The 26,790-nt window shown below is 34.7% G+C and overlaps 1 protein-coding gene and 1 long non-coding RNA gene across 8 annotated transcripts in view; one reads left to right on the top strand and one right to left on the bottom strand.

Moving 5' to 3' along the window:
* Positions 1 to 26,790, top strand: part of LOC126760554 (optomotor-blind protein) — a 279,713-nt gene that overhangs the window by 92,688 nt on the left and 160,235 nt on the right. The gene's annotated exons all lie outside the window — the stretch shown is intronic.
* On the bottom strand, positions 521 to 25,023 carry LOC126760556 (uncharacterized). Its single transcript, XR_007667219.1, has 2 exons — positions 24,813 to 25,023; positions 521 to 654 (listed from the first exon to the last, which is right to left on the bottom strand). It is a non-coding gene; the product is annotated as an uncharacterized LOC126760556 (long non-coding RNA).

Below are 26,790 nucleotides of genomic sequence, written 5' to 3'. Positions count from 1 at the left end.
TCATTAATTTTAAAATTTTTTTTATTTTTTTTTTAATAATTTAAAAAATTACAATAAAGATAAAGCGGACATGCCTAAATCGGCACGGATTATCCAAAAAAATTCAAAATATATCTTTTCAATATTTGAAAAAATATGCGTCTTAATAAAAAAAATTTTAAAAAATTAAAAAAATTAATAAAAATTGTGTATGTATTAAAAAAATTTATAAAGTTTTTAAATTTTTGTAATTTTTAAATTATTAAAAAAAAAATTAAAAAATTTATAAAAATTTTGTATGTATTCAAAAATTGTATTAATTTTTTAAATTTTATTAATTTTTAAATTTTTTTTAATACATACAAAATTTGTATTAATTTTTTAAATTTTTCTTAATACATATTAAAAAAAATGTCAAAGAAAAAAAATTCAATAATAATTTATAAATTCCTATAAATTTGAGTTTTCACAAAAATAAATAAACAATTACAAAAAAATGTACAAAAAGTGCAAATTCTCACTCTAAAAATAGCCCACTTACCTTAAACACTTTTCACTGTCGTGTGAAGTACAACAAATTGCCTCATTTCTGCTTGCCACATGTCCAAGCGCATGCATTTTATTATTCATTTCTCTTTCGTTTGCGATTTCCTTGAACTTCGTTGTTGTTGGTGGCTGGTCAATAGAAATAGAAATTATAATAAATAAGTTGCAACAAGGCATAAATTAAAAAGTTTACTATAATTTCAGTTTGCTAACAACTAAGCAATTTCAAATAGCCTAGCGCCGTCATTACATTGAAGCACTCATGTTGCACGCACATTTGCAATAAGCCAATACTAGATTGAAGTGGGGCGTAAGTGTGAGTGTTGGCAAGCACTTGGATGTGCGCCAAATATTTTAGAATTTCCCAAACGCATATAACACCTTTGCGCTATGTAATAACAGCAACAACAACAACAAAAAATAATAATATGCCACACATAAAAATTACCATATAAATTACTTTTCAATAAACACCCACCTAATGGCGGGCAGCTAAGCAAATTTTCGCATATGTGTGTGTGTGATATATGCACGCATGTATGTGTGTGTGTCTGCAGGCGAGTGGTAAGTGCGCACAAGTGCTGTTTAAAAGTTTGCGCTTAGCGGCACTAAACTACAGCTTGTGCGTCTGTTTATTTATACTTGCCACATATGGACGCACGCCTGTATATCGCCAATATATGTATGTGTGTGTGTGCGTGCGCGCGCTTACACAACAACGTGTGAAAATTTGCACGTTCGAATGCATGATAACGCGTTCGCGCCCATTCGCAAGTTGCAATGCAAAAGTAGCGCCGCAATATGCGGTTGCAAATGCAGCGGCCGCATTGTTGTTGCTACCTTGCATGCGCAGACAACACACAAGGCTGGCAGCCATACATATGTACACACACACGTGCAAGCAAACAAATCATCATCGACACACGTAACATCAGTCAAATCATTGGCATAGCCAAAGTTTATGCAAATTTGTAGTTGCCACAACGCGCTTCGGGGCAATTGCGAAGGTGCGCATTACCAATATACCCATCATACAAGTGTATGTGTGTATATGGCGTGTAGTTGTGTGCTTTGGTAGCGCACATCGATATTTGACACGGTCATTTGCATGCAAAGTGCGCCAGTGTTGCCAGTGTATGTGGCGCGCTGTGACCGAAAAACCAAATGCTGCCACTAAGCGCAGTTGGCGCAAAAAAATAATGAACACACACACATACATATATATACAGAAATAAATTGAAATCAATTTGCCGCTTTGAGTAATGCAAAAAACACCTCAAATGACTGTGCGCGCTCGCTTTGATCTCGATATGGCAACGTAGATACCACCACTGCTGGTGGCTAGTTAGTGCCACCAACGCCATGAGGCAGCACAGTTGACGCTGGGCCGAGAGCAATTTGCGCCAGTAGCAATTTTTCAAAGCGCTTTTGCGGCTAGAAAAATTACAGTTTTGGCAGTTTTGGGCTGGTGACAGCTGGTTTCGGGTTGATGCAGTGACGCCTACGCACTAGAAAATGCACAAGATATCATCTTTTCAATGGTTTTCAGTAAAATCTAATACTTTGCGAGCTTTTGACCGAGAGTTTTTACTTGGAGAAATATTTCATAAAGGTTGTCATCTAGAATAGTAGGAGAATTCTGAGTAATTTAGAAAAATAGAAGGTATTTAATGAGTTAGTGGTGTGATTGTATGTTGTGTGAATAAAGAACAGTTAGTATTTGAGTATTTTTCGTCTTGCGGCAGCTGGTTTCGAGATTGCTGGGGTGTTACAGTGGCGCCTAAGCACCAGAAAATGTACAAGACACACTTTTCCAATGGTTTTCAGTAAAATCTAATACTTTGCGAGCTTTTGACCGAGAGTTTTTACTTGGAGAAATATTTCATAAAGGTTGTCATCTAGAATAGTAGGAGGATTCTGGGTATTACACAAAGGTTGTAAGCTTGAATAAGTTGTAGTGAGAATCTGAGCAGTGTTGAAAGAATGAAAGTATGCGACAAGTTGTGGGTTGTGTGTTGCGTAAATATAATAGATAATATTTGAGCAATTTGTACACTGTACAACATGATTTTGGAATCTTGAAGGCGATGTTTTTATGGCATATAAATGAAAGCACAAAACAATCGTATTTATATGCAACAGTTCTTTGAATTACATGCGCTTTAATGATCTTTTAATGAAATCTCATGCTTTGTGAACTTTTAGTAAAGCGATATCTCTTGAAAAAATATTTCGTATACGTTTTTCTACAAGAACTCAGAACTCTCTAAAAAAATAACTTATAATTATAATAATAAATAACTTTATATAGTAAATTCAAGGTCTTCAGCGGGTCTTTTGGATAATTATCAGAATTATTATCGAATTATACACCATAAAATAGAAGGTTCTGTGCTAAAAACTTAAAAGAAGCTCAAGGGTGACTTTATAAAAAGATCGCTAATGATTTGGCCTTCAATGTATAGAGTCTTTCCATACTTCTTATTGTTATTCTACACATTCTACAAAGATAAATATATATGTATGTATATATTTTTGAAATAAATACTTTGAAACAACTTTAGAGATGTGTTTAGTAAATTACTACTGAAAGCGATCTCAACTAAAGAAATCAAATGCTGCAGAACATATTTTAAATTTGCAAAAACAGCTTGAAAATCCAATAAGTACACACTTATGCTTTAAAAATCTGCTAAAATTTTTAGCCCGCAACAACACTCGGGACTAACAACACCAACAAGCCAATCGCTGACCACCAACTAAGTCGTTTAGCTGCTTAGACTACATATAGTCAAAGAGAAGAAAGCAAATATAATGGAGCAGCTATAAAGAGAACGGATAACAGCGTGTAGCCGCACTTAGAAAGCTAAATAAAAAACAAGTGAGAAAAGAATTGTAGGCAAACAAGAACAACGGTAACAATAATCCCATTGAAGTTAACAGCCGACAAACGCCGCCAAAAACGGGACAGGCAGCAATACATCAAGGCGACAGGGAAGCCAACATACAGACATTTTAAATGTGGTACAACTTAGTTAAGCAACGGTGGAGCCACACAGCGAAAAGTTGGGTGAGAGGAGCGCTAAGTCAGTTGGTGCTGAGTTGTTAGTTGTTAATATAAATTTTGAGTGGTTTGCAGACACAGGAGTTTTCTGGGAGTTTCTGAGAAATTATATTTTTTGGACGTTTTAGCAAAATAGCTGATTTTCATTTGAAGCTCTGAATTTGAAATTTTTTGTGTATCTAAGATTTGCCCTTGCTTCTTCCATGTCTTTAATGCTGCCTCACAAAAGCGCATAACCTCAAACACAGTTTTTTTATTTGCCAAAGTATCATGTCACAAAGTGTTGATGTATTTAACACCAGCATTTTGATGGCGTCGTGGCACCTGCTGGATTTCTTCAACGGTACGCTGTAGAAAACTTGTTTTCAGAAAAAAGAAAAAAAAATTGAGATATGAAATTTTTAATTTTTTTAAAAGCGAAATAAAATTTTCTTTATGGAAAAAAAATAATTTAAAAAAATTTACTAACTTTCGAAACACAAAAATGAAAAATTTGGAAAAAAAATATAAAATTTTCAGAAAAAAAACAAATTTGAAAAAATTTCGAACACATTTCAAAAAGGTCCAAAAATATTTGTAAAAAACTAAACAAAAATTTTAAAATTAAAAAAAGAAAATTGAAAAATTTTCGAAAATTTTTTGGAAAAATTTCTAAAAAATTTTGAAAAAAATTTAAAACATTTTTTAAAAATTGGAATAAACTAAAAATAAATTTTGAAAGTTTCAAAAATATTGAAAATACAATTTTGAAACAGTTTCGAAAAAATTTGAAACGTTTGAAACGTTTCAGAATAAAAAAATTTAAAACGTTTTCGAAAAAAAATATTTTTTTATTTAAAAAATGTTTTTTTTTTTATTAATGTATTTTTCACATAATTTTCTCACCGTGTATTGCTACTACTCACTCTCGTTTCACATATGCACAAATGCAAAAAAATATAAATAAAAAACTGCAAAGCTCTTCTACACTACATAGTACTCAGCAATGTGTAATTCATTCACACCTTTTCTTTGCGTACAATTTACTTGCAACACATACTACAATGGACTTACTAAATGACTGACTGCTGGCTGACTAACTGACTGACACTTGCTACTAACAAGCAATGCTAACAATAACAACAACAATTAGCTTGTCATAACAAGAAGAAGAAATGTTGCAGAACATGCAAAAAAATACAATAAATAAAAAAAACGACAACAACAAAGCGAAACAATGCGAATTACATTGTCTGCCAGTTGGCAAGGAGAGCAGGCGAGCGGAATGGAGAAAATGTGGCGTGAAAATATACATACAAATGGACATGTACATACATACATAAACATGGGTGTGTGTGTAGTTGGCTGCGAGTGTGGAATTTCCACAATATAAATGTAAATTTTTTCTGAAACGCCGTTTGAAGTGGCTTAGAGTCATTTGGGGCGCGGTTAACGGTAAGTTTAAGAGATAAAATGTTGACCTGAGCGTACAAAGGGGGTTCAGAAAGAGTAAAAGGGGTTATATGTAGATATAATAACAGAAATTATAACCAAATTGATTAAAAATTAAGAAAAATCAGAAATGATTTGGCGGTTTTGTTGAGAAAGGCTTGAGATTGGCTTGAGAAAAACTTGAGATGAGCTTGAGAATCAGTTGAGAAGCCTTTACATAAATCTAGTGTCTAATATATGTGTTAGTATGAGAGCTTAAGTTGTTATAAATAAGTCTTAAAACGATTTTTAGAACTGTTGTTGAGGAAAAGTTAAGGAATTGTTTGAAATTGTAGAAAGACTTGTAAATGACTTGAGAAGCAGTTCAGAATAATATAAATCAACCTAAATTGAAATCTAGGTGTTTGTATAAGGGCTGAAATTGCTATATATAAATTTTTAAAACCTTTCTAGAATTGTGTCTGGGAAAAAGTTAAGAAAATGCTTGATTTAGAGTTCATATACATTTGAGAAAGAGTTGAGAAAGTGTTGAGAAATTATTGAGAACAATTTATGTTCTATAAAAAAGCCTAGTGATAATTTAAAAAAGGTAAATAAAAAGTCTAGTCGAAAAATTGTTTAAAGTGGCTTGAGAAAGTGTGGAGAAAGAGTTGAAATAAGTTTGAGAAATTGTTGAGAATAATTTAAATTCAATAAAAAGGCGCTGTGATAAATTAAATAACTTCAAAAATGAAACAAGTTGAAAAAGGTTTGACATTGGCTTGAGAAACTATTGAGAAAGTGTTGAAAAAGTGTTGAGAAATTGTTCAGAAATTGTTGAGAACTATTTATGTTTTATAAAAAAGCGGTGGTGATGATTTAAAATTTGTAAACACAAAGCCAAGTTGAGAAAATGTTGATACCAGTATTGAGAAAGAGTTGAAATAAGCTTGAGAAATTGTCGAGAATAATTTATTGAGACAGAGTTGAAATAAAGTGTTGAAAATAATTTAGGTGGATTAAAAAGACGAGGGGATAACTTAAGAAACGTAAATAATAAAACAAATTGAAAAAGGTTTGACATTGGCTTGGCTTGAGAAACTATTGAGAAAGTGTTGAGGAAGTATTGAGAACCATTAGAATAGCACTGAAAAAGATTTCGTTAAAGCCAGCAAGGAAGTAAAACATTCCAATAGCAATGTGAGAATGGTTGTATAGTTAAAAAGTGGTGTAATGGTTAAAAAGTTGAGAAAAGCTTGATATAGAGTTGAGATTATTTTTAAAATAGGTTGAGAATTAACTGTGGACTATTCAAATATACTTTGATTAAGCTGAAATTCATATAACTGAAGAAAGATATTTAAAAATAATATTTTGAGGAAGTTTTTGGTTTGGAGTTGAGAAACATTTGAGAATGTACTGAGAAAAGTTGAAATGACATGCTTAAGATATATACAAAACAAAAAAGTATTCCTTTCACTAAAAATTTGAGACAAGCACTAAAAAGGCGAAATGAGAAACACTTCATATTGAGTTGAGATAGCATTGAGAAAGTGTTGAGAAAGGAGTTTAATGTTACTTAAAGAAATTGGAATGAAGTTTAAGCTAGAAAAAATGGTCTAGAAGTAAATTGAAGTAAATCTGCTTTATTTATGTTTGAGAAAATCTTCATAAAGTGTTGAGAAAACGCTTAGAAGGTGTTGAGGCAACGTTGAAACTGTGTTGAGAAAACCGAAAATATTTTTTTAATTAAGTTTCAATCTTTGAGGGTTGAGAATGGCATTGAGAAATCATTGAGAATGTGTTAAAACAACTGAAAAATAGATTTGACTAAGTCTTAAGTAATCAGCGTTATCAGGAGTTTGATAAAGAGTTTAACAGATTTTTAGAACATATTGAGAAACACTCAAATTTGCATAAATACTGAGATTTTAGACTTGAGAAAGGCTTAAAAAAATTTTAAGCGCAGCAAAATATGAAAATCCCACGAAATAATAAATTTAGACAGCAAAAGCGTAAAATATAAGGGTTAAGAATCAATACACACTTGTTTACACCAACACACGCTTACATAATAAAAATGCATGTAAATTCAGCTATTTAGAGTGCTGTTGCCTTGAGCTTGAAACTCATAACGTGCGCTTCGTTAGCGAAAATTCACAGGCCAATATACATAAGTACAGCGCATACATATGTATTTAGAACGGCTATGTATGCATGTGTTTGCAACAATGCACAATACACATATTTACATTTATATAAGTTTGTTTGCAAGCCGCTGCAGTTGCCTGCCACCACATATGCGGCTTAATGAAGCCGTTCGAGTGTTTTTCCTGCTTATACTCAAGCACCATGGCACACATAGCCTCGCATGCCTTACATACATATACATATACATGTATGTGTGTATGTATGTATTTATGTTGGCATGAGTGCGCACATTTCGGTGGTTTGTTGTTTTACTGGCCTTGTTGTTATTGTTTTTTGTTATTATTTCATTCATTGCTTGAAGTGCGCTGCTTTATCGACTGCATTCACTTGAATGGCTTAAGCAGAAGTGCAGAGAAAAGTTGTTGGGAAAATATTAAACTTTAAAAATAAAATTAAATTTAAAAAAATTTTAAAGTTCAGTATTTACTATACATATATAAAAATTATAAAAAAAAAATGAAATTATAAAATAAAGTTAAAATTAGAAAAAAAAATTAAAATTTTAATTAATTAATTTTAAATTAATTAAATTTTAATTTATTTAATCGTTAAATAAAAAAAAATCATTCAAAATGAATTTAAAATAATATTATATAAAAAAAAAATATTTTAAAATTAAAAAAAAAATTTAAGCTTATAAAATATGTTTTTTTTAATATAAAACTTTTATGCAATAAACTTTAATTTATATATAAATAAAATATATAATCTTAAACTAAAGAAATTTCATAGCAAATAACCAACAAATTTTAAATCTAACAATTTAACAGAAATAAAAAAATTATTTAATTAGAACAAAAAAACTAAAATATTGTTTAAAATTTTTTTTCTAAAACTTTAATTAAATTAAAAAAACATTTAAAGTAAAAAAAATAAGAGTAAAATTTAAAAAAATTTAAAACAAAAAATTTAATTGAATTAAAAATAAATATAAATAATAATAATAATAAAATTAAAAAAAAAATCGAAACTAAAAATTTAATTGAATTAAAAATAAAAATATTTAAATATAAAAAATTTTTAATTGAAAAAAAATATATTCTAAAACTTTAATATACATATATGTATGTATGTAACTTAAAAAAAATTTTCAGAAAGAAAAAAATATTCAAAATTAATTTTGTATTCTAAAATTTGAATAAAATTTAAAAAATATATATAATTTCAAAATATTAAAAAAATATTCTTTAGAAAAAACAAAAATTTTTTAGAACAAAAATATTTATATCCAATAAATTAACCAAAAAAATTAGATTTATTCAATAAAAAAATTAAAAAAAAAAATTTATTTAAAAATTTTTAATTAAACATTTTTTTTTAAATTTTTAATTAAATTTTTTTTTTTTACATTTCTGACAAGAAAATTTTAATTTTCTGAATTTCATATATCAAATATAGTTTCAAAACTGCTAAATCTACCAAAAATTAAATATTTCATACACATAGAACAAGCAGAAGTTAATTTCACATCAAGTAGAAGTTAATTTCACACATCTGAAAGCTCAAATTCAGCAATATATTATATTGTATTAACAGAAGCCCACCTTTAAAGTGCATTCTTCTTAGTTTCTACTAAAAAATTTCGAAATTTTATTTACAAATTTTATAGCTAAAATATACAGCAACACAGCTGCAAAATTTCAGCATTGTACAACTTAATTAAGTCAAGTTATGCGCTTTCGAGTGCAAACGGCCCCTTGGGATAGACTACATTTTTCAACAAACCGCTTGTGTTTCAATGCCTTTATCGATTTTTCCATATAAATAAGCATTCGGTATTAGACAACAGCAAATGCATGTCAATCAAAAATACAAAGCAACAACAACAAACACTTTAGATGAAATATTTTTCAGCGAAAAAAAACACCATTGCAATCGCACAGCAATTTAATTGCTTTGATATTATTCACTCAACACTTTGTGGCACTAGTTTTTATATTTCTAATTAATTAGTTGTTGCTTTGGCAGCGCGAAACTGCTGTTTATTGTAAGTTTGCTGCTTTTGGCTGCTGGCGTTGAAAAGTTGTTTGCTGTTGTTGTTGTGGCAGTTGGTCGTGTTGTTTTCACTTACTTGTGCTGTTGTTGTCGCTGTAAATGATTTAGTTGTTGTTGTTGTTCTTAGTTTTTGCTGTTGTTGTTTTCACCTATGTACTTGTGTTATTATTGTTGTTGCTGTTGTCAACGCGTCATCGCCCCGTTAATAGCCTGCTGTCATCTCGTATGTTACAACTCGATTACACAGCGTTCGCTGGCGGGCACAGACGCGCGTGCGGCCGCCACCACGCCGCTGCCACCGCCGCCTCTTCTGTTTCTTCTCATTGCAGTTGTTGTTGCCACAGAATGAATTATTAATAAATTTATGTGTCCATACAAGTACTTACCTACGCTAACTGGTGCAGTTACAAGCAGTGGCAAACAACGACAACATCAAATCGTGCACAGTAACAACCTGCAACATTGCCGTTGCACATCCGCCGACAGCAACAACAAGACACAGTTACTTAAAAAAAGCAAAAAAGATTACAAAAGAGGCATGCTTAGCTTGCTAACTAGCCGACGGCAACAACAACAATAATAATAAGAACTACAACAACAATAACAAAATCACAACAACAACACCAAGTTTGAACTGTAAAAATAGTAATATAATTCTTTTCCACTCGCTGCCACCGTAACTCACTATTGCTGACAACAACAACAACGCAAAACAACAATTATTACAACAAATGTTCGCTTGCAAACAATTAATTTTGTGCTGCGTTGATTGCCATTTTAATCATTAACACCGTCAACGCGTTCATTTTTCATGCATGGCTAGCGCACAACAACAACAACAATAACAACACGACATAAGCAGCGCAACAACACAAAAAGTGATAAACAGCAACTATGTTGCAGTGGTAGAATGCATAAGTGGCTGAGTGTAAATCAGCACTGCAACGCCTCAAGCATAGCTAAGCATGAAAGCTTCGGGGCGCCAAAGCGGTAGAACGGCGTGCGCAGGGTTTTGGTACGAACGGAAGAGCGTTTGTCGAGTGAAGGCAAGCAACTATCAATTATAATTAATCGCTGATACTTGGAAGACTTTTCTGTGGTAAGGAAATGCATAATTAACATAATGATGATCAATGCAGTGAAAGTTGAAAGGAGAAAGAGCTTAAAGCTCTGAACACATATTTCATGTTTTTTCTTCTCAGCGTTAAGGGCAACATAAAAGTTGAAAGAGTAAAAATAGCAAGAAAAAATTACTAAAAATAACAAAACAGTTTAGAGAGCTTTAAAGCTCTGAAAAGTTTAAAAGCTTATGTTCAAGTTTTTAGTAAAATTTTTTATAAAATACGATTTTAACGGCTTGAATTGTGTTTTGTTTGACAAAAATTTGAAAAAAGCTTTGCGAGCTTTAAGGCTTTAGAAAATTTAAAAGCTCATATTCGTGTTTCCAGCAATTTTCTCTTTTAAAATATGATTTTAATGCGTGGCTCTTGATTTTGTAACAAATATTTTTCAGAGCTTTAAAGCTTTGATGACCTATTTCTGAATTAATACGCATCGGGTGTTAAGGAAAATATTTAACAGCATCAAATTCAGCAAAATGTTAAAGTGTCTGTGCTAGAACAAGATGTAGACAACCATTTTCTGTAGTTTGTATTGAAAATATATTGAAAGCTTACATCTTTCTAACAAACTCTATGGTAAGCTTAAAGCTGTAAAAGTTATCTTGCATTGAAAACATTTTTTGACATAAAAAACCAAACCTTTTCACATTTAAAGCACGAAAAGGTAAATCATTTTCAAAAGCTTAAAAGCTTCGCAAAATTTTCCTCTATTTTTTCAAACCTTATGCAGACATTTTATATGAGTTCAGCTTTTGTTGACGTTTAATGTGTGTAATGTAATTGGTGAATAATTCTCAAGTTTTTAAAAGCTCTGTAGCACTTTGACGTAATTTTACAATTTATGCAGAAATTAAACATAAATTTAGTTTTTTTTTTTTATGTTTAATGAGACTAATACTGACTCATTGCCAAGAGCTTAAAAGCTCTGCGAAACTTTGAAAGAATTATTTAAACTTAATACAGAAATTGTGCGCAAATTGAGCTTTGTTGGTTTTTAATGAGTAAAACTATATAGATCTTTCAAAATCCTCAAAAAATGTTTTAAAACTTTTGAATTTTCGAGAAAGCTTTTTGTATTGGATCAAAAGATAAGACAATTTTGTGAAAAATATTAACACATTAAGCATTGTAAATGTTTGAAAGGCAAATTTGAGTGCTAAAAAAGCTTCAAAAAGCACTGAAGTATTTTTTCCTTTATTGAAAGTCTATAAATATGAATGATATTAATTTCAACATATCCCATCACGCGTACTTAGCGCTAAGTAGTCATATAATGCCGCTAAGCAGCACACAGCTTTCGGTTTTAGACTGCTCGCACTGCTGCCTTCAACAATCAAATATAATTAAGTGCATAAACTTGAATTTCGCCAGTCGTTTCCTCTAGCCGCCCACTGTGACTGAACACAGTCACATTGAAATAAAAACAAATAAGTTTAAATTAAATGAAATCGCAGCAAACTTGCCACAAATCGTTTGCCACAGTGCGCGCATGCGGGCCACTCACTCACTCGCTCATTCAACACATTGCATGTGTTGCATTAATAAAAACGACACAATCACTGCCACCACTCATAGGCACAGGCATAAATATACAATTTGCTTTGTTGTTGTTGCTGTTGCTTCGTTAAATTTCCACAATGCAACTGGAACTGCGCATGCGCGTCGCATTTAGTGGTGCCGCTACCGAGATTGCCGCATACACACGAGTGCCTGAGTGGGCTTGTCGGTTGGACAGTGGTGGCGTGCTTGGGAAGTACTTGTGGTGTAAGAGGGGTGGCAACACCAAAAAGTTTTAGTTTTAAATTTTTTTCAGAAAAATTTGGTATTGGAATATATTGTTGCATATATTTTTTTTAATTTCACTTTGAACATGCAACAACATGCGCCCCTTCTGCCGCGCGCAACTGCCTTGCCACAACGCTTATCGGTTTTCAAGCGTCGCGCATTTGCGCGCACTTTAAAGCGTTTTTATTGTAATTTATTTTTTTTTGTGTTGAGATTTCATTATTGTTGTTGTTGTTGGCCTGTCTTTGATATCGTTTGGCGGCAATTGTTGCAAGTTTATCATTTTAACGCGTTGCACATACCAAATTGCCACCACAACTGCGAGTTAGTATGCATTTCAAGGCTTGTTGTTGTTGTACGCGGTTGCTTTTGCTAACGCAATGTTGTTACCGCAAGCGGTGCGGCACATTTCATGCTACATTTAATTGAAATTTGTCGTAATTTACAGAAAAAAAAACAAAAGGTTATAAACAATATGCAAAGAAGCGAAAAAAACTGAAAGCTCACTTCGAGAGCTTTTGAGCTTTTTAAGACATCTTAAATTTTTTTAAACTACTTCATTTCCTTTATGAAAATATGTAGTCTACACCTCTGCTTGCTACTTTGGTGTGTCAAAAACAAAACAATTCGCCACTTCCCCATCATAATTTACAGCAAAAAATCTCTCCCTTTTGTTGCACATGCAACACTGCACCCGCATATTGTTGCGCCAAATGCGCATTCCAAAATAATAAAAGCAAATTCAGCAACGTTTTAATTAAGCTTAATTAAGTGGCAATTGAGACGCGTTAATAAAAGCTGAGAATTGAAACTCATAATAATAAAAATTGAATTTGAAGAAAACTGATTTGCGAAGCACCATGCGATGTGTGACGATGTGGGTCGCAAGATAATCATTTTTTGCAACAAAGTTCAAAAATCTATTATTAACTTAAAGAAAATAACAACAGAAAAGGTTTTTTGTTAAAAAAAGCTTTTTAAGCTTTTGAAAGCTCCATGGCTTAAAAAGCTTCAAGGTTTGTCCTCTAAAATGTATGTTTACAAAAACTAGTGTTAATTCTAAATAAGATCACAAGTATTGCCTTTGGCTTAACAAAACTTTTGAAAGCTCAATGGTTTAATAGTTCAAAGATTTGCGTGAATAAAACGACTGATTACAGAACCTATTGCTAACGCATATAAAGCTCAAAAGTGCTGTTTTTGAGTTAACAAAGCTTTCGAAAGATCGGTGGCTTAAAAAGTTTGAAGATTTGATTACCTAAACCGTCTGATTATTAAATCTTTTGCTAATTTAAAGTAAGATCAAAAGTACAGCTTTTGAATTAAGAGAGCTTTTAAAAGCTCTGTGACGTAAAAAGCTCGAAGAGTTGCATAGTTACAAAATCTATTGCTAGCTCAAAGCAAATTCAAGAAGTGCAGTTTCTGATATAGCGGAGCTTTTGAAAGCTCGTTGGCCTGCAAAATTTTAGAGAATTTGGCTACAACATTTCATTTTATAACTATATTTTCCAATGACTTCGGTTTTTAAAAGCTTTCTAAGCTTGTGAACTCTAAAAGCAAAAGCTTTTTCCAACGCGCAAAATTAAAAGATGTAAAACTTTAATTTCATATCCGGAAAAACGAAAATTATAGATACTTTAATTCAGTGCAGCTTAAAAGCTCGGAACATAAATTAGTTGATTGAGCTTTTTTGTTCGGAGGACTAATAAATTTATTTTAGATTGAATTAAATACGTTATGTTTTCAAATTCACATTAGAACAAAGAGAACAGTGTTTAAATAGTAATGTGGGAAATTGTAGCGAAAGCTTATTACGGGAGTTTGTGAAATCATAACGAATTAGTAATGTTTTAAGAAAAAATCTGATGTCTGGAGAAAAGCTTTGAGAGCAAGAGTTTGAGCTTTAAGCTTCGCAACTCTCACAACTATTTAAATTTGTAAACTCATAATGAATTGGTAGTTAGAAAAGTTTTAAGAGAAGAATTTAATGTTTTCCAGTAAGGAGCTTTCACTGCAAGCTATAAAAGCTATTGAGGTTCGAAACTTTCACAACTATTTAAATTTGTAAACTCATAATGAATTGGTAGTTAGAAAAGTTTTAAGAAAAGAATTTAATGTTTTCCAGTAAGGAGTTTTCACTTCAAGTTATAAAGCCTTTAAGCTTCACAACTATCACAATTACTTAAATTTGTAAAATCACAATAATTTGGCTGCCAGAACAGTTTTAGGAACATAATTTAATGTTTTCCAGTAAGGAGCTTTCACTGCAAGCCATAAAGCTTTTGAGGTTCGTAACTTTCACAACTATATTTTTTACAAAATATGGATTTTTAACCACAATTAATTGTATACGTGCAATTTTTAGAATTTAAACCTGACTCTGAAAGCTTTAAAGCTCCTTTAAGCCAATTTCTTTACCGTGTAGCCACAAATATTAAATTACATTGATAAAATAAATAAAATGCGTACACGCAACAGCGCCAGCGTAGAGGTCAGCAATAAACAATGGAAATTACCGGTTCAAAGCAACTCCAGCAGCTGTGGCAATCAACAGCCGAGACGAAGAAGAAGAAGCAGCACTAAATTCAATACAACATTTGCTGACTGTCACAACGAGTTGTTGCACGTTACGTCAATTTATCTGCACAAAACAAATAGCAACAACGTTTATAGCGTTAATTGCTTGCGCATCTTTACTGCGGCCACATTTATTGAGTCCAGCCAACGGCCAACAGCCAGACGGACGTACAGAATTTAACTGTTGAGCGCTGAGCGTCATGCGTATGGCCTGCATATGCTTGATATGGCTAGTTGCAAGCGCCAACCGTGAATGAATTGCGGCAACCTGTGCATGCTGGCGCCCATAAAGCCCGCTACCCGCAGTCAGCGTGGTCTAAGAGCGCACGAAAACTCTTTTCCCCGGTTTTCAACGCTCGCTCAGCCATTGCTTATTGTTTTTGAGCTGCATTTGTATGTGGTTATTATCGGTTTATCTGCGGTTACGTGCAACACCCGCTCCGCGTTCATAATATTTCAGCTGTCCGTCGGCGCATACGTTGAACGGAGATCCAGCCTCGGTTGAGCGCTCGATCAACGCGCACGTCCCAGTTTGACTGTCTGTTTGTTCAGTGTCAACTCCGCCCACTTTTTAACTGCTGTTGCTGTTGTTGTTTTTGTTGCTGTGACCGTCGTGTCGCTACGTGCGCGCTCGTATGGTAACTAAATTACTTTTGAGTGGAAGATTATTATGATCCCTTCAGGGCGACACCCCGCTTATTATGCCATGATCTTGTACAAATACCAAAAAGGTCCACATAATTTTGTTGTTTTTTTTTATTTCTTCTCTTTCAATGCTTCTCGCTGCCTTTTTGGGTTACCACTGCGACTTTGCGTTCTCGCACATCGTTAATCATTGCGCGCTAACTGTCCGTCCGCCTCGCCATACGCTTACATACGTACACGTACGCACTCAATCATTCAACCGAAAATCCATTTAGTGCTACTCATTTATGCTCGGCTGTCTCGGGTCGATCACTTGGTCGGCCGTCGAGCTGCTGTTTACTCAGGAAATGCGCTCGAAGGCGACCCCCAACCAAACAGCCAATTAACTAAGTAGTAAACTCTCCACAAGTGTGGAGAACAAATGAAATTTGTTGAAAAATAGCAATGCGCACGAAACCCTCAATCATCGTCATTAACATGTACTTAACCACCGAATTTTCAAAATATTTACAAAACCCAAACGGCACAATGTGGACCGAATGCCCAGCAGCACTAAGAGCTCGAAAGCTTAACGCGCGCCCACCAACGCGTGTGTTTACTGATTTACCGTTCAGCGCTTCCCCCGGCATTAAGCAAGTCATCTCTCAAGCAACTACAACTCACCACTTCGTCTGTCCTACCAGCTTCTTGTTCAGCTACGTCGTCGTCTTCTTCTAAGTCGCCTTTTTATTCGACGTCTTCTACTTCAACATCTTCTTATGCTTCGATTTCTGCTCCTTCGCCGCCTGCCACAAATCATCACATTATTAGACGGCCAATCAACTTAAGTAGTCTTCTTCGTACTCCGCAACATTAATTTTAATTCAATACAAACGTTCGTGTTACGCGTACCTGCCATTTAGCTAATCCGGCTAATTTTTGCTTCGCGCGCGCATCCTCGACTTGGCTCAGCTTGTCGCGCAGTTGTTTGTTGTCCGTGGCGACAATTTGTTCCGTTTTGCATGCAGCTGAGCTCGGCTGCTTCGCATACACACTATTTACTGCGGCTCTGCTGCTCGCTTCGTCGCTCTGTCGAACGTGGGATTCCCTTTGTGGTGTCTTTCTTTTGTTAACCCGTTGAGTGTTATTGTATTCAGTCTTGAGCTTTTGTCTTCAGACACCGCAGTGTCTCATTGATTTTATTTCACTCACCGCCGACTTACTTTGCATCTACTCGACCAAAGCAGTTCGGTATTGGTTTTAGCTCGATGCTACTGTGGAAACTCGACTTTTTTCGACAACTTCGCGGTTTAGAAGCTCACAGGAACTCCACCTATAAACGTAGGATCGTCCCAATCATTCAATCTCAGTCTCAATCGAATTCGTTGGAACTCTTATTCTCTGAGCTCCATTAAAGCCGATACCATTACGGAATACTTCAGTTAATTTTATCTAAGCTCCTCAAAAAAAAAAAAAATGTGAGGTCACAGCTTGAACCTTTAATAAATCTCAAAATTGGTTCCTGGAAAGTCTGAACTCATAGCACCAAGCACAAGGTCTCTCCAGAACCAATTATAATGTGAATGATCAAAAAGAATCAGCTGAGCGCTTTCTTGCCATTGGTCCTTCTCTAAACACTCATGCGGGCTAAAGTGGAGTCCTCAGAGAGCTGAAAATGTTCGCTCCATAGAGAAACACAGTTTCAGAGAACAACTCTTCGGAGCTTCTATCGGAATCTATCCAACGAAAAATCTTTTTCCCAATAGTTGAGTCCAATTAGTTCTAGTCCAGAGAATGCCGCTACGGAGTATTTTTGAGGTTTAGGAATGATGAGGTTTTATTCATCCGACGAGTGTTCAGTCCATTACCATTAAATACATCCACTGAGGTGAGCATTTATAATAAGATTGGATCTCAAATAAACCTTTTTCTAATTAAGAATATGAGAATACATATCGGAGTCTTTTTTAGGGCTACCAATACTTTTCTCAGTGTACACGTTAAAGTTTTAGCAACATCGTCCCGTGCCCTTCGCTTGTCTACGTCACCACTTCTCCCATCCACAGCCTACCCTTCATTCTTCCATAACAGCCATCCTTGCTGCTGATCTTGTCTACATGCCGGTTGTTTGTTTTCCTGATCGTTGGGCATATTACGAAGAAAAAATAATGGATTATTTCACGATCGAGCGCCAGCATGGACAGCGTACGGAGGACAAATCGTACGAAAACAAAAACCAACGAAAACGAAGAACAAAAAACAGTAGAGCATTGTCTTTGCAAGGGTCAGCAGGCGAACGAGGGCCGGTAGACAGCGCAACATACGTATACGCTGCCGCAGGCTGCCAAGCCAAGATCGTCTGCGTTGCGGCATTTATGTGCGTGCCACTCGTTTGTAATACTTAAAGCGTTTGCATACACGGTCGCCTCGGTCTACCTCGTTGCCGGCGCTGACGCTGGTTAGCGCGAGACGTTCAAATAGCCGCAAGCGTTCGACACAATTGTTTTGTGGCTGGCAGGCCAGACCCGGTCAGGCCAGGCTGGGCCGGTTGATCATATGTTTCCTCGCTTGTTTGCTTGTCTTAAATTATTTTATGTGTATTAATTTTGGCTGGTGTTAGGTGCAGAAAACCAACAATGAACACTTTAAATGCAATGTGTTGATAAGGACGACCACGTCCACTGGGCGTTTGCCTCGTTGCTTTTTTCGCTTTTTCGCCTCGTTTTTGTTGCCATACTTCGTTTAGTTTTCTCCACTTCATTTGCTGATCGTGGCTTGGTGTTTGGCGATAGTCTGGTTGCAATGAGGGTACGATCGCGTCGCCTTTCGATGTGATGAGTGATGAGCAAGATGTTGGTTGTTGATGAAGATGATTACTATACGCCTTGGCGGCTGCGGCGCGAGACGGTTGGGGAATCGGAAATGAAATATGCCTTGTAGACTGCAAAGCTGTTATGCCTTTGGATTGATGACAGTCTGAATGAAGTTGGAAAGGTGTAATGAGGTGCGCGTGGAGCGAAAATGTGTGGGTTGATGGTAGAGTCTAGGCGGAACAAAGTTTATTGATGGAAATTAGAGCTTTCAAAAGCTTCAGGGTATCGAAAGTGTGTAAACCCGATATTGAAGCAAATTATATGATCGAATAAGTATATACAACTTGATAAAAACATTTTTTCAAAAGCTCTACAGCCTGAACTTTGAAAACTTTAAAGTTTTTAAGCAATATTTTTTTATGCGACAAACAAATAGAAATACTTCATTAAAACAATTTTTAAAAGCTCCACAGCCTGAACTTATGAAAACTATAAAGTTTTTAAGCAATATTTTTTTATGCGACAAACAAATAGAAATACTTCATTAAAACATTTTTTTAAAAGCTCACAGCCTGAACTTATTAAAACTTTCACGCTTCCAAGCAAGTCAAAATATATTTTGTAAAAGATGCCACAAGTAAATACAATGCGAATGCAGCTTTTTCATATTATTAATAAAGTTTGTAACGCTTTCGATGCAAAAAGCATGCCATAGAGCTTTAGAGAGACAAATCAACAAAATACCCAAAATAATATATATACAATATTCAAGTAGTATTTGCATATAATACTCAAGAGGTATAGATTTTTGACCGCGGCTTTTGCGAAAGTTTGATAAGATTTCAATCTAAAAAGCTTGCTTTAGAGCTCATAAAGAGACAAATCAACAAATATATCCAAAAATATATAAAATAATGAAGTTGTAGAGATTTTCGACAGCAGCTTTTGCACAGTTTTTAGAAAGCGTGTAGAGCTTTCGACTTAAAAAGCTTCTTATAGCAATAAAGAGCGAAAAATTAACAAATATATTAAAAAATATATGTAATAATGAAGTAATATAAATTATCGACTGAAACTATTACATATTTTTTAGAAATCTTGTAAAGCTTTCGACTTAAAAGCTTTTTATAGAATTCAAAGAGTGGAAAATTCAAAAATATACCTAAAAATATACATAATATTGTAGTAGCATATATATTTTTCTCTGAAGTGTCTACAGAGCTTTCAGTATAAACCATTTTAACAGCGTTTTCATAAAACTTTTGACAGTAAAGCTGCAGCTTTCAACGACATTTTAATTATTTGTATTAATTAAGAAGTAAATAAGAGAATTAGTTACCTCAATACTATATTCATGACTATTCAACAGATTTCAAGAGCTTTTGTGCTAAAAGCTCAGTTCAGCACTGTGATTTCGCCAGTATGCACTGAACTCGCTACAACCACAATCTTACGCAAAGACATAAAGATCTCTTAAAATGTGTCGCATGCGCGTTAATGCACTTTTGCAACACTTGCCACATGCGGTGGCAGCATAACAATTTGCTAATTTGTCAGCTACTGTGCGCTAAGTTGACACTATTCATGTGTATCAGCGTAAAAAGCGGCGGCTATGTTTAAATTTTACTATTTTTTGCCAATGTTGCATGCAACAAACTATATGTGTGCAAGGTAATAAAAGGTTTACACCGCTTATGGTGCTACTGAATTTTCATTTTTATGATTTGCCCTTTTTTGCACAAAGTTTTTATTGCTTTTGCTTCATGTAGTTGTTACTGTTATTGTTGCCACGTTGTATTTAAGTTTTATAGTGCAGCTATAGCTTGCAACAATGATGTGCTATTGTGTTTGCTGCAATTAATATGCTCATCAACACTTGACTAACACTAACCGTTTGAGCAAGTGCTACCTGCTACTCGCTATTTTACTAGCTGCCGCACTTGCCACAATATACTATACGGTGCATTTGTCGCTTGACGCTCACTGCTGTTTTATGCAGCAGACGGCACATAAATTCACGCGCTAACCATTTGTTGCAATACAACACTACATATTACTGCAACGACTACTTGCCACAATTTGTTGTTAACCACACGCATGCGTGTTGCACAGCGTAGCGCTACCGGTTTGTCAGCTTGTGCGTTTGACGACTGACTACCTTGAGCGCAACTGTTGTCGATTGCACGCAAGCGCAAAGAGAACACAAAAAATCGAAAAAACATGCAACAAAAATAATAACAATAATAATAGCAAAGTGCAACAACTACTTGGCACTCGCTGCTAGCTTTAGTAAACTGTGCTCGTTTGGGTGCGTGTTGCTGTGCAGCAGCTGTGCTGCAACTTGCCACTTTTGCCATATTATTGTGCCTTGCCACATGATTATTAATAACAGTTATAATGCTACTATGCATAAATATTGATGCTACCACTATTTGCGCCAAATGGTGCATGTTGCATATACTAGTTGCTACCTAAATGGTAGTTACGAGCACCATTCATGCCACATATGTTTGTGTGGCAAGTGAACACCTAACGCAACTATCAATTTGGCGACGCGTCCGTGTGCGGCATTTGTCACAACAGTAAGTTGATAGCCATATATACATATATGCATGAATTGCTAGTGGGCCGCAACATCCGCTGCTGCTGCCACTGGGGTGTTGGCACTAGTTTGCTTGCCACCAGACAACTGTATGCGGCGCGTGCAAATAATTTCCGCGAATTTGTTGTGTTGAATTGATTTATTGCGTATAAAATGGGCATCGTTATGACAGCTTGGTGCAGCTATGGTGTACTTGCAACTTGCCACATGGCATGAACACTACGTACCGTATAGTTATCGTATTGCTGAAATCTAATGCAATTGTGTTATTATATAAAATCATGATTTTTGTACTTGCAACATGTATAGTTTTTTGTTGCAACAACTTTTTTTTACTGATTTTTAAGCGTAAAATACGTCTTGGCTGATTAGTGGAAAAATTGAACGTGTTGCAAGTTTCAAATGCCGTTGCAATACTCTATAAAAATATACTTGCAACATAGCAGAAAATGTTATTAGTTGCAGTTAAAAGCGCTTATATAGACAGTGTGTACTGGCAACATGTACAATAACATGAAAAAGTTGTTGCTAATTAAAAATTAAATGCTTATGAGCACAAGTGCAGTCAAACAGATGTTGCAACATGCAGAAAAACACGAATGATTTGCTTCAAATTAAAGAAACACTATTGCTTTTGTAAATAAAGTCACTCAAAAGCATTTTGTGTGCTTGCAACTTTGGTAAAATACTTGCCACAAAGATGCGATTTCGTACACAGATTTGCAACACTCAAAAAACAGCAGTTTTTTTATTTACAGCTCCCTAAAATCTTACTCTTTCCAAAAAAAAGTGCATATCAAACATATTTTTTACTTGCAACATTCATGAAAATCGCTTGCCGCGTGCTTATGTAACCAAAAAAAACATTACTTGCAACTTGCACGCTTCTTATATTGCTGTACATATAATAAGCTAAAGTTCATAAGCATAAATATTGTGCTTGCAACATTGAAACCAGTTTGCAATAAGCATTTAATGCGCACCATACGCGCTTGCCACACATTAGTTACACCAATAACGCTAACAACGACAACATTTTTTGAAGCATTTGATGCATTGCCATTGATGCCGCAGTCGCAGACGCATCGACTTGCTTGCAACCCCCTACGCATGCGCTGGCCACACAGGCGACGCAATTGTTGTTGCCACTTTTTTGTTTATGTTTTGTCTCGCTAAACGCGCTCTGCTGTGGGCTATGTTGCTAGTTATGTTGTACATCTATTGTTGCAACATTGCTGTCTCCTTTTGTTTTTGTTACACATTATCGCTGCCGCACATCGCTCTGTTGCCACACCAGTTCGTTCTGTATATAATGTACAATACAGCTTTGCTGCAATATCAATTGTTGCTTGCTGCCTGGCACATCCTCTTGTAGCCTTGTTGCAAGCAAGCAGGCGAAAAAAACGCAAAGTTACTGCTGCTGCGTGACGATTTATGAGCGTCTGCTGGCGGTGATGACTGTTATTAGTTGTATGGCAGCCAATACAACAGTCGCTGCAGCGGCAACAACAACAATACCCCAACTATCGAGCTTGCCACACACACCGTCAAAATGCGCGCTGCTGCGGTGTCTTTTTTGCCAACACAAATTGCTCACTTTTTGCCAGCATTTGTGGCGAATACTTGTTTTTGTTGTTCTTGCATCTCCCGCTGTTTGCCACATGCGTGCAACGCATCCGCTGCGTCATGTAGGTGTCCGCGCGCCCACTTTGGCCAGCCGCGTAGGGGCTTGCTGGCGCTGCTTGTTGTTGCTTCTTGCCATATCGCGTTATATTTTGTACCTGTGTTCAGTTTGTTGCCGCAGCTTGTTGCACGTAGTCGGATCTTGCCGATTACTTTTCGTTGTTGGCTTTTTTGCGCGTTTTTTCGCCTGTTGCATATTGCACAATTAACAGCAACTGCGCATGTAAACGATGTGATAATATTGACGATGACAACAATAACAATAGCAACAACAAAATGCGCAATAAACCCACATATTTCATGTCGGTGTTCTGTGTGTTTGTTGTTGTTGCCACATGCTCGTTCATTTCAACTTATCGATCGCCGGCGCTGATGAGATTCCACGCCTGTGTCGCCCGTTGGTGGTCGTCTGCCTGCCTCAGCCTCACTGCTGCCCCCTTTATGCCACCTCTTCTATTTTGTGTTGCTGCATAATGCGCGATGTTGTTGCCGATCTGATCGTCGTCCGTCGCCGCAGCGAGCCCACAGGCGCACCTGTAATTTCCTTTGAATTGCCCGGATGAGCGTCGCGCGGTTCGACGAGTGTTCCTTGCCACACCGTATGCCATATGTATTCGATCACATGTTGTTGCAGTTGTTGTTTTTGGCGTTGATGTGCTTGTTGACTTTATAAATTTAGTCATTCGTTGCACCAATGCCAAATTGCTGTAGCCCTAAGGCGTCATGCCACAGTTGGGCATTTACATAAATTTTAATTAAAACTAATTATTTGTTGTAATTGGGATTTGTGGCAAAGTGTGGCAACGTAGTGTGCCAGGAAGTTATGCAAATACACGTGGAAGCAGCTTGGCTGAAGTGGAAATGGAATTTTCTTAAGCGCTAAGTGTGCTGAGTACTTTTTGTTGCATGCTTGATGATATGCTTGTTGAGGCAATATAATTGAAGAATGTATAAGAGCCTCAATATTTAATTTACGTAACAGCACGTGCAAATATATCATAAAAAATGGATGCTTGAACATGATTGACGTGCCTTATAGTACTTTGCAATGCTTAAAATTGGGAAATTTATGAACTGCCGGAAGTAATATTGCTTGACATACAAGTAGTAAGTCACTGAGTGCGCTTTTATAATGATTGAACATGATTGTTTAGCTATAAAATATTGAAATCGAAAAAGAAACTGAATTTCCTGAATTGCTATTCATACTAGTAGTAAATCATTGATAACATTTTGCTAATGATTGAACATGATTGTCTAGCTATAAAATATTGAAAGTCGCTGTAAATCGATAAAGAAACAGAATATTTTAAAATAATATTGTTATTAACACTTGCAGTGAATCACAGAGTTCATATTAATAATGATTGAACATGATTATTTAGCTATAAAATATTGAAATTCGCTTTAAGGTGATAAAGAAACTGATTTTTCTAAAGTAATATTGCTATTCATACTAATAGTAAAACACTGAATTCATATACATAATGATTGAACATGATTGTCTAGCTATAAAATATTGAAATCGACAAAGAAACTAAATTTCCTGAAGCAATATTGCCATTCATACTAGTAGTAAATCACTGATAACATTTTGGTAATGATTGAACATGATTGTCTAGCTAAAAAATATTTAAATTCGCTTTAAAGCGATAAAGAAACTGAATTTTCTAAAGTAATGTTGGTATTCATACTAATAGGAAATCAATGAATTCGTATATATAATGATTGAACACGATTGTCTAGCTATAAAATATTGAAATCCGCCTTGAATCTACAAACTGCTGATACCTTTTATCAAATGCAGCAAATGGTGATAATCAATTGTAAAAAAAATAATAGAAAACGAATGCTTGAGCATGATTGACGTCCTAAATAGCACAACACATTGCTAAAAATAAGTACAATTGTAAAAATAATTGAATGTGTTATGAATACAGAAAGTAACTTAGTTTGCACATAATCATATTTACAATGATTGAGTATACATAATTGCATACTAATAATAAAATAGTTAGATTCGTCAAGCAATCAATAAACCGGGTTACTCGTTTCCACCTTTAGCATTTTTCATAAGCATGTTATTAGAAAACTGGAAAAATTGTGTTTACAAGCAAATTTTTTGTTGCTTGAACGTGATTGAGGACGCAAAACAAAAAAAAAAATTATGATTTTGAGAATTTTGTCATTCAGATTAATACGAATATTATTTACAGTAATATTTATGCAAGCTTGCTGTTTGTACGTAGGCTTGACGCTAATTTTTATACATTTTTGATTCATAAGACTAATATGTAGCCTTGCAGCGTTTTAATAAAAAGTACAAACTAATATTTGCACTAAAATTTCGGCGTAAATTTAAGTTTTTGTTATGCTTGAATATGATTGTTGGCTCCACTTACCTGTCAAATCCACAATTTTTTGCAATTTCGGTACAAATATGACTTCTTGCATTTATTTCACTATTTGCAAAGCATGATTGATGCTTGTTGTATAGGCTTGATTGCTGATTTTCGTACAGCTCACAACTTGAGGCATATATAAAGTTAAAATTGCCATTTGCCAACGTAAAATGGCTGAAATTTACTAATTTTTGGCATGCTTGAAGGGCTGTCAAAGCTGAAAAACAAATATAAAAGTATTTTTTAATATTTCTAATCATAATTATGATGGGCACACGAAGTATTATTAAAAAATAATAATTCAAAAAATAACTAACTTCAGCAGGCTCTATTATTTCAACAACGCTCCCGCATATTCATGCCCTCAAGCATATTTTTTGTGAAAAGCATTTCACAGACAGAATACATCAAAAAATTAACTCTCTAGCAGTGAATCGAATTGGAAAATCAATTGGTGAATGGTAGTCAGAAATTAAAAAATTATCATGGGAAAGCAACAACAAAATATGCGAACTACGAAATGAATTCAAATAAAATGCAAATTACATTAAACCGTCAGGCAAAAAGCGCGAAAATGAATAGGAAGACAACAACAAATGTGTATGAAAAAATACAAAAAGCAAACAATCACTAATGGCGCGCACAACTTAAAGCGCCGCCCGTAATTTTATTGGCTTTGGCAAAACGACAACAACAACAAAAAGGCAAAGTAAAGCAAAAACATTGAAAAAGTTTATGGCAAGCAAGAAAACATTTGCAGCCAACTGAAAATCTGATTAGAAGCAACAAAAAGTTAAAACCGAAAGCAAACGGCCGAAAATATATGAAAGGGAATGTGAGAAAAAAATTGAAAAAACGTTTGTCAGCGCAAAACAAAATAGAAAAAAACAAAAAATAAACAAATCAACACACGTAAAACTTTCAGCGCAAATGAATAACTGCAAATGACAGGCTGTCTATGAGCGCTGAGTGAGGCTTGTGTGTGAGTAATTGTGTGCTGGAGGCGGAGTGAAGCGCAGATAAAAGAGTGGGAGCAGTCACAAAGCGAAATGAGACAAAATTAAATTAGCGCAGCCAGTACGCTGAGCGAAAAGTAAGCGTATTTTAAAGCTAGGCATAATTTCAAACAATTCAAGCATGCTTGAAGGGTATTAATAAGCGCGCTGGCATAAAATATTGGGGAAAATGTTTAATGAAATTAATATAGTGGCTAATTGTGAATAAAATGTGTGCGAATGGGGGAGTGTAGGTGGTGCTTGATACATGCTTGAATGCTTTAGGAAGCGTTTGCAGGCGTTGTTGTTGTAAGAAAGGCAAATTTAAGCTAAAAGCAGTCAAAATTGCAGCAAAATTGTTTGCTTGAATATGAGCCACATGCTTGAACAAGCTTGATACAGCTGTATGAAACGCTTTAGTTGTAGGAAAGGCAAATTTAAGCTAAAAGGAGTGAAAATTGCAGAAAATTGTTTGCTTGAATGTGTGCGATATGCTTGATCAGGCTTGATACTGCTGTAAGTTTTTTAAAATTTTTTATTTTGTTAGTTAGGTGTGGTATCTTGCAAATATGATTAAAAAATTATGAATTTTACACATGCTTGAATAAGCTTGTTATGTGCTCTGGCTAGAAATATGCCGCTAAATTAAACTAAAAACTTTAAATAAGTACAGTAAAATCATAACGCAGCATAAATATAAATTTTTGTCATGCTTGAACATGATTGTTTATTATTTAGAGCACTTGAAATTTAAAAACACTAGAATTTAAGTAAAGTATGTACATAAAATGAACTTATGGTAGCGGTTAACCGATTTTGACGCTTGTTTGAATATGCTTGACAAGCGAAACTATGCCAAAAAGTATAGTTATTTATTTCTTACAGCAATTCTTGAAATTTTGGCACTCTTTGGTGTATCTTCGATTATGATTGATATGATTGAATAGGCTTGAAGTGCAAAAATGCACTTGCAAATTTGTTTA

Source organism: Bactrocera neohumeralis, chromosome 5, assembly GCF_024586455.1.
Source record: "Bactrocera neohumeralis isolate Rockhampton chromosome 5, APGP_CSIRO_Bneo_wtdbg2-racon-allhic-juicebox.fasta_v2, whole genome shotgun sequence".
Taxonomy (NCBI): Eukaryota; Metazoa; Arthropoda; class Insecta; order Diptera; family Tephritidae; genus Bactrocera; species Bactrocera neohumeralis.
The sequence above is the reverse complement of the archived record's forward strand: the minus strand, read 5'-3'. Positions and strand labels throughout refer to the sequence as shown.